This window comes from Protopterus annectens, chromosome 2.part0 (assembly GCF_019279795.1).
Source record: "Protopterus annectens isolate FY-2018-M chromosome 2.part0, PAN1.0, whole genome shotgun sequence".
Classification (NCBI taxonomy): Eukaryota; Metazoa; Chordata; order Ceratodontiformes; family Protopteridae; genus Protopterus; species Protopterus annectens.
In genome coordinates, this window is record NC_056728.1 from 532,520,273 (window position 1) to 532,532,329 (window position 12,057).

Sequence of the window (12,057 nt, forward strand, 5' to 3'; positions counted from 1 at the left end):
AAAATTCCCACAATCTAGAAAATATCCTATGTAATCCCACTTTACAAAGGAGGCAGCTCTACTAAATTCTCCAATTATAGGACAATAGCTATACTCTCTCCACTTGCAAAGATTATGGAAAAATGTATTCATAGACAACTCATGCACCACCTAATCCAGAATCACCTTATGGCAGACGCTCAGCATGGCTTCTGTCCTCATCACAGCACTACTTCAGCCCTCCTAGCCTTTACCAACACCATAAACCATAATCGCAACAATTATTATATATCCTCAGCCCTCTTCTTGGATCTTTCCAAGGCATTCGATATGGTTGATCACCAACTTTCAATCCGCACCCTGCAAACATTCTGTCTAGATACCAGAGCCCTTCAATGGTTTCAATCCTACCTGAATGGTCGACAGCAAGCTGTCCTCTGGCAGAACAAACTCTCTAACCTTTTACCTAACACCCTTGGAGTACCACAAGGCTCTATACTAGGGCCCTTGTTGTTCTCCATCTTCATTAACGACCTTTATACTGTCATCCCAAAAGTCAGCTGTATCCAATATGCTGATGACTCTACTCTGATTTGCTCAGCCACATCTCCAACAGAGTTATGGTCAGCTACCCAGACCACCTTTAATACAATAGAAAACTGGCTTTCTGAATGTCGTCTGATCCTAAATCCCAAAAAAACTAAAATGCTGTTATTTTTCACCAACATGTAGGTCTACCGCTTTCACCTTTACCATAAATTCAAATGATCGCACAATAATCTCCCCGACCCCTCTACAAAACTAATAGGTGTCATCATAGATAATAATCTAAAATTCGACCTACATGTTAACCAAACTATCAAAACCATCAATAAAAAACTAGGGTCATTTTACAGAATAAAAGCCTTCCTAACCCCTCCAGCTAAAATTGCCATAGCTCGCTCTCACCTTCTTTCAACCCTTCTGTATGCATTCCCTCTACTCTCGAATTTAAACAAGACTGTCCTTAACAAACTCTCAATTTGCTACAACCACATTGCCAGGTTTGCCACTGGGCTGCCTTTTAGGACACATCATTGCATCAATCTAAATCAGCTTGGGTGGCTTGAACTACCCAGCCTAATCCAGTATAACCAACTGATTATGTCCTATAAAATCCTCTGCAATCCGGACAATACTCCTGCACTTAAAAATATTATCACCCCCTATAACAATCATAGACCGCTTTAATCCTCTAACAAACTACTAATTCAGATTAGCAAAATTAATAACACAGCCGGTGACTCTCTCTTTGCAAACTGTGTAAGTAGATCCTGGAACTCTCTTCCAGCTGATATTACCTTACTTTCCATGTTAGGTCAATTTAGAACTAGACTCAAACAACATTTGTCTCTTAACTGGCTATGTCAATGAATCAAGCCTGGCTAACTCTCTCTAGAATGTGTAAAAATCTGTTAACCAGTTTACTGTGTAATTTAATTTAATCCTGCCTTGCGCTCAGGATTAACTTTAACCTGTGGAACTTGTGTAACTTGCTTACTTATGTAATCTCTGTAAATAGTCTGTTTGCAATATGTAATGCTGGTATTATGTAATGCTGTATCTGCTTACCCTTGGAGCTTTTCTTCCCGGGCCTCCACTGAAAATGGACATGCATCCAGTCGGACTATCCCGGTCAACAAATGTAAAATAAAATAAATAAAAATAAAATAAAATTATTTATCTGTGTGTTTAAGCATGTATGAGTAGCATGACATGGTCCTCAGCATTGCTTACAAGTAGCTCAGTGGTATATGTGAAGGTATACCAGATTTCTCAATATCCATGTAGCTTAATGGGTAGAGTTTTGGCTGCGTGTTTAGTAGGGTTGGGGTTCGAATACATGGAAGTCAGAAGTTGTCTGTATTTTTGTTGCACACTTTATGAACAAACTCTTAAAATACGACTCTACTGCACTCTGCTAAGCACTGCTCATTAATGCTAAGCACCGCATAAACATGTTAATGGCTGTCAATGTTTGCTCAGTGCTCAGCTTCACTAAAACCAGGATTGTGCATGTTTGCATACTGCTCAGCTCTGCTTGGCTGGTTTGCATGCTTATAAGCCAAGTGGTGCTTTTTCGAATGTCGCTCAATGAAGTGTAAGGGCAGGAAAACAGCCTATATATAGCAAACTAGGCAGGAATGTTGCAGAAACCATTGGAGTATATCAACTGTCAATATGGTTGGTGGTATTGGAGAAGGTGTGCACTTTCAGGTGCAGAAGTGGGGCATTCTGGAGTCCTGGGTCATGGTTGAGCTACTTGTGAAAAACCATGATGATAGGCTGCTGCAGAGTGATTTCCAGGGCTTGGAGTGTAAGACAGAGGCCTGGGAACAGCTAGCCACAGAACTCACCAGTGTTACTGGTATCCGCCATGCAGGTGAGCAGTGTCATCACCACCATGATGACTTGAAAAGATGAAAGAGGGGAACCTTGGACACCTGGGTCCTAGAAGCAAGGGGAGGGAATGTCCCACAAGTATTTACATACTGTTTCCTCTGTTTTACCAACATGTAATTTGAATGTTTGCAAAACTAGTATGCATAATGGTGTGCTTCTCTCCCAACAGCTGCAGCTACGAGGGCACATAGTGTTGAGTCTCATGCTGGGCCCCTGGCTAAGTTGTGCAATGAGCGTGATAAGTATGGATATATTATGCCAACTGTAGTGCAATAAGCAAGAAAGAGTAAAGTATTAACTGCAATAAAGTATATACAATAAAGTCTGTAGTGCAATAAAGTTAGAATTAGTATGGCAGAGCAAAAAATGAATAATAACAACTGTTGTTCAATAAAAACAAGAAACAGTACCAATTACAGAAAGGAAAATGGTGTGCATCAGAATTGTCTTGTCATAACCATTGCAGTAGAGCTATATTCATTGAGTCTATAAAGTAAGGTTGCTGCAGTCACATATAACATTGTAATAGTTGTAGAATGCAAATCTAATGGCTGCAAATGGTATTGCTTAACTCACAGTACTGTTCAAGGCTTTCTTTAGGCCAATACCAGTCACATAATGCTCTGTCTTCCACAGACATCAGGCAATAAAAGTATATAGGTGATGTAACCCACTCCACTGCCAGATATTGTGTGTGTGGACTTCCCAGCTATTGCAAACCAATAACAGTAATATATGTTCACCTGTATTGTTGAAAGTGAAATAAAGCTGTAGTAATATATGCAGCATGGCTGCATACCATGCATGTGTGTGTTCTATTGGCATTGCAGTCTAGTAAAACACTGTAACAGTACTAGAATGCAAAAGGAAAGTCTTGTAACTTGTATTGCACAAGTCACAGTATGTTTCCAGGTGGTCTCCAGGCAAATATTAGTCACCTTCTAGTCGGCAATGCCTCAATCGTTCAGTCTGTTAAACTCCTTGTACACTGTACATTTTGACATGTACAGTCCTGGGTTCGAATCCAGTGCTGTGCAGTACTACATTTTCAGTATCAGTCGGCTAATGCTCACAATTTCTCTCTGCCCAAGAACACAAAAATGTGATGGGTGAGTTAGCCTATATTAGCTGCAGATTACTATGTTTAGAGCTCACAGAATGTTACACTCAATAGCAAGAATGTGTGCATCAGCATTGTTGATTCAGAAATAAAACTGTGTAACACCAGTATGGATGTATCTCTTGCTTGTCCATACTATGCTGCTGCAGTCAATTATTAAAGTATTTGCAGATGTCCCCTGCAGTCACAGGTAGTGGGTTCTACCCCCATGCCTGCCAACTAAGCTATGATGGCTGTCTAGTTTAATTACTGTACAAAAACATGCCTCTCAAGTGTCACCATTTCTCATAATGTAATTAGAACTGACTAATCCATCTGTCACATTTTACCAGATAAATTAATACCTGGAATGCAATGTATTACCAAATCCATTTACAGAATATCCTGGTAGTTATATAAGTCCACATTATGTAAAACTTCTGAGTAGTTCTGTAACTGAATTTGTTAGTGTTTGCCCCTTATTGTCTCATGCTATCAGCTTGAAAGCTATGTACATGCTACAACAGCTATAGTAGAATTGTAGTCACTGTAATCACAACTGTCGGTACTCACCTGTAGAAGTACGTATGACCAATGTTGTCAGGAATATAATTTGCAATGTCACTAATGGAATGCTTATCTCTCTCTCCCCACCCCTTATCTTAATTTATTCATTATTGTAATGTATTATTATGATTTAATATTAACATATTTTGTTTAACTTATATTTTGGAAAATGTGGTTGATTATTGTTATGTTTTATTATGATTTAATATTGACATATTTTGTTAAACTAACTATATTTTTGAAAATGTGGTTGATCATAGTTATTTTTTATTATTAGCCAATATTATCATATTTTGTTAAACTATCTTGTTGGGTGTATGGTTTACTTCCACTGGCATGCTGTTACCATACTGACTGTTATGTTACATTATGTTGTGTTGCACACAATATACATTAATATGTACTTGGATTTATAAATATGATGCTCCCTTCTGTTAATACTGACAATAGTTTGTTTGTTACTAATTGTAACATATTGCTTTACCTTGTGTCCTACAGCAGGTCAAAGTGGGCCTCTTCCAGCTTATCCCCCTACCTTGCCTCAACCAGCTGTGGTACAAGGTCCCAGCATGTCTGGGACCCAGACCGGTGGTGCTCCCTCTCCTGCCCCTGCACTATATGTGGTGTCAGATAGTACTGCCCCAGGGGGCAGGGCCTAGTCCCCTGCTGGGTGTGGTGGCAGAGGAAGAGTGGTCACCCATGATGAGCTACCAGTCCTGGTGCACATGATAGTCCACCATGGCTATGACCAAACCTGTGCCAGATTGAGGGCAGTCTGGCTGATCTGGTGGGGCAGCATCTCCCTTTTGCCCAGCCTCCAGCACAGCCACCCTAAGGGCAGTGAAGAAGCAGTACAGATGATCCCATGGGTGGGGACATGAGTCATGCTACTGCCATCTGGAGGCAGATGGGACTTAGATTCCACAACACCCTCCCCGTCAAGGGTGTTCACCCCACTCATGTGTCACAACACCATCCCCGTCAAGGGTGTTCACCCCACTCATGTTTCACACACTGCCTCTGTCTGCTGTCTTGTTTGTTTGCAAATCCATCCTCACTTACCCAACTTACCTCCCCCACACATACCTATGTCTCTTCCCCAATATTCCACTCTTACCTTAAAAAAAGGAGGGACACCTGTTCCAAAACAAAAAAAAAATTGTCCCATACATAGCTCTCCATTTCAGACACATGTCCACTGGACACATGTAAGTCAGTCCAATTGGCTTGACAATGCATTTATGTTGTCCTCACCCCTCTCTCTGGAGATTGAGAATCCAAATTCATGTATGAATCTGTCAAAGTGCACATTTGTTGTTTTAAAAGAAATGGATAGCTATGGTTCTTTCCTACACCCTTGCTGCACATCCCTCCCTGGCTTTCAATATGTTTTTCCCCTGCTTGCCTCCATTTCACCACTTTCCTATCTCCCACTTTTTATTTTCTTTATATTTTTGTTAGCATGGAGCTGCACAGTGCTCTGCATTGTGCAGCTTCGATTAGCTCAGCTAAACACAGCTATAATGAGTATATGTGTTTCTAACATTGCAAGTCACATGTAAAAAATAAACACCTCTGCCATGTTTCAAACGCAAGCCCTTCACACCTGCAGCACTTTGCATCAACCAGCCATGCCATGCCATGCAACTCTTAATTAAAACAGGTGGTTTAAATAAAACATAGTAATTGCCAATTACAGTCATTAGGCATGGTTCAGCAGAGCTGTGCACCATGCCACACCTCTCAAACTGCAATGAAAAGTCATGGATAAAATGGGAGTGTACCTTGGATTCTGGTGCAATAGTATACCACTAGACAGCTAAACACATGTTAATGGATGTAACTGAGGTCTGTGATAGGAGACAAATGTACCCTTTTATAAGCAACATGTAGAAAGTCACCTGCTAAAGTATTCATGGCAAAATACATGTTCAACTGAGACTCTGGTGCAGAAATGCATCCATATAAAGCCATGCACATACTGATGGATGTAGAAAATGTTTGTCAGTGCCTGTATGTGTGCACATATATTTTGCAAGTTCACCTGCTGTAGCAGGGAGCCAGTAGCTCAGTCTGTTAAATGACTTGCATACAGTACATTTTGCCACACACAGTCCTGGGTTCAAATCCAGTGGTGTGCTGCATTTCAATTGCAATATTGTTAAGACAGCAATTAGTGGATCACTAATATACTCTTTATCCACACAAAGCATTGCAAATTAAATAACTGCTTGTTAGTGCATGAAGTCACAGGCATGCATGTAGGGACACACTTCATACATCTGTATAGCAGTACATGTCACCTAGTACTCTGTTATTGACACAGTTGCCTAACATACTTACTTTAAACACATTCCTTAATCAGAGTGTAAAGTGTACACTCACCCTGGCACTGTCTCAACAACAAATCTGACATAGCTGACATAGCTACACCTACAGCTTGTTGTCCTCCAAATTGTACAAACACTCTGCCTATGTCTACTAACTAAAACAGCAGCTGTAACCTGTGGTGCACACAACTCTATGTAATGGTTTCTGCTACAGACCTACCCTCTGTGATGATGTAGTCTCCTCACCCCAGTAGTGTCCATCTCAACAGCTAATAAAGGGGTCCAAGTCTACATGAAGGCCTTATATATTGCACAGTGGTTGCATGTCATTGGCTAATGGTAGTGCAATTCATCTGCATTGGTTGCAATTAGCATTTCAGAACCACAGATTTGTTTACAGATAATCACCTGCTGATGGAGATCATGTTTAAAAGGCAGTAATCTGGCTATGGGTAACCATTCTGTATGAGACCTTGCTCACACAGAGCTTGCCTTCATCATACTTTACCAGACACACAGTTTAATAGAAGAGTATTACACTCTAGCAAGTATGTAAAAGTTTTTTGTGTATAACAGGATTCATATGGGAGTATAGAGGTATGGGGAATAGGACTGCAGCAGTAAGCTGGTCATAGACCTGTGGTAATGACATGTCAGTGATACTCTGCTGACTTACAGCTACAGGGGATGTACAATATTCCAAGGATGTATTGTCTTTTGTCATTGTGGCACAGTGCTGTTGTTGGACTGTCCTTTCATAGTGGTTGTAATAACATCCTTCTATCTGTCTGGCACTGGTTTTATGACATATTATTAGGTGGTTTGCCTTACAGGACACACCGCCATAGACTGGAGTGTCGGGTGTATGATCATACAGCAGAATTTCTCATGGCACGCAGGGAAATATCTCACTGTTGATACTATCTCGGTTTGATCCACACATGTTGTATGTTGTCACATTGTGGGGTATGACATGTGTGAGGAAGCAGTGGATAGTGCCAGCCATTTTATCCTTGCTGTATCTGTACATAGTGAACGTCCACGTATCTGATCCTGTAATGTGTTAGCCTTGTGTTTTCTTTCAGGAATTATGTACCACAGAACCATCCACCCTTCTTGGATGCAGAGAATGACTAAGGCAAGGACTAAGGCAGTATCATGACATTCTGCCATCCAGGAGGAGACATAATAGGGAACAGTGGGCCACATTGTGGTCAGACCTTATCAGTGACATTAATGTCATGGGCAAGCAGGGCAGGACATATAAGCAAGTCCAACACCGGGCAACCAATATGATTAATGCTGCACATCGATGGGCATCTGATATAGCCAGGGATCATGCTGTCACAGATGGAAGGCCTGCAGTGGAATAACTCTCAGCCACTGTGGAATTCCTGGCATACCTAGGCACATGCAACAGCTCCCAGGCATCCTTCACACTGTACATCATGGAGGTGGGTGCCACAGTTTCCACAGATGACGAGCATGCAGGTAAACTTACTGTGATCAGCATTGTACTACTGTAGAAATCAGTGTTTCAGCCTGTAAATACTTTTATGTGGGGGTCATGTTTTTGTTCCTTGGGGGGGTGTAACCTCAGGTATATACTCATATGCAGATTAGGACCAATACAACAAGTAACACAGTAGCTACTGTAAATGTAAGATATATGGATGTATTACCTTGTGCTGAAACGTGCAGTGTTACTGACATTACCTCTCCTTCAACTTTTCACAGGTCCATCAGGTACTAGCCAGGGCTGTGGTCCTGCCCCTAAGTATGACACTTGTTTTGTTAAGGACAATTATAGTCTAGTATGATTAAGGGCCAGAATAATGCCCTATGTACATGTAGTTATGTGTGTAAACAGCACAGGATGTTATTAAATGCTAGTCTGGATGAGGTACCTAAGGTTTCAAGAAGGTGTAGTCACAGGAATGTAGTACGGCAAACAGATACACTTTGGCAGTTACAGGTAAGAGCAGATAAGGCGCCTGGTTTAAATGAGGCAAGGAATCTAAAATGCCTTTTAAAACAGGTTAAAGGCAAATACATTATGCAGTGAAATTTGAATTTACATATACTTGTGAAGAGAGTTGTACTGGGTTTTCTGTGTTGTTTTTCAATTACAGTGTCATACTGAGTAAGTAAAAGGCAAATAACACTGGTCTTGTTTGACTTGATTTACTTCAAGTGATGGTTATAAAGGTCCTGAGTTGAATTTGAATTGTGTTCCAAGGTAGTGCTTTGTGGAGGAAGGTGGAGAAGGAAGATATGTAACTGCTAATCCAGTTGTGGGCCTTTGTTGTTATGAGTCTTGGATGGTTTTTATACACAATAGTGCAGGATTCAATGTACTGCTTTTTTTTCATTCTTATTGCAGATGACCGTGGGGTTGGATTCTGTCCCCTACACAACCTGATGTCAGTGTCTCCTTGGACACTGATGATGATGTGATGATGGTGGCCACAGTGAGGTACAAGGGTATTTGGGGCTGAATCTTTCTAAGAGGTAGACATCCCTCTTCTACCCCAATTGTCCCAGCACACAGTCTGTATGTCCACTCATACCACATCCCCGGAGGCCACAGATATTGGACAGTCAGATGGTGGAGACATTGAACAGGAAAGTGTGGCAACTATGGCTCCAGTGAATGTAGGCACTGGCCATAGCCTGAGAGCTGGCAAGGTCCCACACAGGCAGATTGACAGAGGTGCTTTTAGGAGGCCTGCTCTCCATCCACCACCTGTTGCAGGTGCCACATCATGGGGCACTTGGTGCATGTTTTGGGTCATCATGGAAGCACGGGCACATTCTGAAGGGAACACCAGGCATATGCTTGGGGTTATGGATGCCACACAGTATGACATCTGTGACTACCTCCATCATATTGAAGATGTCCTGGATTGGTTCCATGCTGTCATGTATAGATGGTGGACTTAGTGTCTGTCTTTGACCGCATAGTATCTGTGCTGGAACATCTGGTTGTAGTTGAGTGTCAGACCTGTGGATATAGGTCAGCAATACCATCTGCTGAGAGTCCAGATTGCTGAGAATACTCATGCTCCTGTAGTGGCAATACATCCAGCACTATAGAGGGGAGTGTGCTGTCCACACCATGATATGGCAGGCCATGGGCTCTTGGTTCTGGGCAGTCCCATTGGGGACATGGTCCCAGCAGACAGCCATCACCATCAGGTACTAGTACCACTTCTAACCTTGGGCATGGATGTGCCCGTACAACTCCTGCCAAAGCCATTTCCTGTGTTTGGGGCTGGAGACGGTGAACTGTCAACTCTACCATGTATGGTCCAAAGCTGTCCAACATACCCATGTGTAGGGCTAGCACTGAGCTTGAATGTGTACATGCATACACTCACACACTACTGTCAAGTACAGGTCACTTACAGACACACACAGCACTTCTCCATGATCCATCTTACATGCTCCCTCCTAACTCAAATACACACTGTCTACCATGTGGGTCAGCCTCTCCTGTATCCTCACACAGCACCCTGTGCAAGTGATATCTGTGCCACATTCCTGTCATCCTTGATATTCATGCAGGGAAATGAAAGTATGAGTCTGATTCACAGGGTGACTATATTACTTAACATGTACTTGTGTAATGGAGTGTTGGTTCACCAAGCCACTTGTAGTGATTAAGAAGAGATACTGTATGCTGGCATTTGTCACTTGTATACCACATACATTTGTGTACCTTTTGTGGTCCTTATGTTGTATGTTGTTGAACTGGCTGTATAGTTACACAATGACAGGTGTGTCATGGGCCTGTTTATGTTTCTGTTACAAGAGTCTGTTGGAATAACCTGTGGATACACACAGAGGAAATAACGCAGCACAGGATGACATGTCAGCACAGTGGACATAAGTTGTCAGCAAGGTACAGCACTATAACTGCATGGCTCCATAAGTTCATCTGGTATAACAGGCTAACAAGGACAATGTTGGAATTCAGCATACTCATGCATCCCTAATCAGTGAGAAGGTCTGCTACCCATCATAAATGCCACCAGGGTTTTAATGGAGATGATGCTGCTACATATATCCTGTGTTCAGTACCAACAGTTGCCCAGCAACAGTTATGGTTGTTGTGTGCTGCTTCCCAATGTGTTACCTGCACATGATGTGTGTCACAGCAATTGTGCGCATGACATGCATGGAAGGCCTGTTTCATGTAGGGTGTACTGCCTGGGTTACATACATGTCTCACCAGCATGTACTGTGCATACCACACTGATATTGGTGTGTAGCACAGGTGACACATGTGTTAGTCCTGTCATGGATACACAGGAGGTGCATAGTGAGAACTGACACCTCCCTAAACAGAACCATACACATCCCCTCCAAAGAATTTCAGAGACAGACTACACATGTATGGTCCTGACATGGATTCCATAAGACATGTTCTCTACAATGTGTAGTGGTGTAGCTTGAAACCTGTGTGGCTGCTACAGTTGTATGATATGCCCATGTAGTGACATGACAAGGGTGCCATTGCAAACAATGATAGCTGTGATGACTACCACATTCAATATACCAGTGCCAGTCTGGGATGTATGTCCCAATACTGTTGGTATTGGTTGTACAACAGTGAATGCATCCACATCTTTCTGACCAGTGACAGTCGAAGGCTACAGTACTTTCTATGTTCAATCCATACATCCCATGGTTTTGTAAGATGTAAAATGCTCTAACAGGCTCATGCAAACACATGGCTACATTGAGGCTAGAACCATTTCCAACCAGTGCATACAGGACACGCCATGGCACATATGTAATGCAGGTTGGCTATATGTAGGTGTGTACACTTACCTATGTAATGGCACATACTACATATCACAGTACGTGGTGCATGCAATACCCCTCATATCTGCTGGTACTATCATTTTAGGACATATGCTTGATGACATATGCAGGTCTTGTTGTGGTCAGTCCTTTGGGGGGGGTCACATCACCCACTACAAGCAAGACACTGCAAAACCCTACATATGTCTAAGCTACAAAGGTTATGCCATATGGATATATACACATCCACCAAGGGGGCTGAATTGAGATTAGAACCCCTACCTATCTTGTTTTATACAATATAGATCACAGTAGTTATTGCATACACCATTGCATACATTTAATATTACATTGTCAGCTGGTAATCTTAAGGTGGTTACCATCATCAGGCCTTAAAGAAAAGGACAGTGTGGAAGCTAGAAATGTTACAGGGCCCAAAACTGTATAACCATTACAGTTGGGTAGCTCATGACAGCATGTCCATTCATTTGCAGGGAGACTCACACACACAAACTCTGATACAGTCATGCACCAAGTGGGCTGAATTGAGATTAGGACCCCTAACTATCTATTCTTATACACTATAGATCACAGTACTTACCGCATGCACCGCAGCTTGCATCTGATATTACACTGTCAGTTGGTAGTCTTAAGGTGGATGACATTATCAGGCCTTGTAGAAGAGGGCAGTGTGGAAGCTAACAGCAAGTTACAGGGCCATAAATTGTTTAACCATTGCAGCTGGATAGCCCATGAGGGCTTGTCTGTTCATTTGCAGAAATGCACACACACACACACACACACACACACACACACACACACACACACACA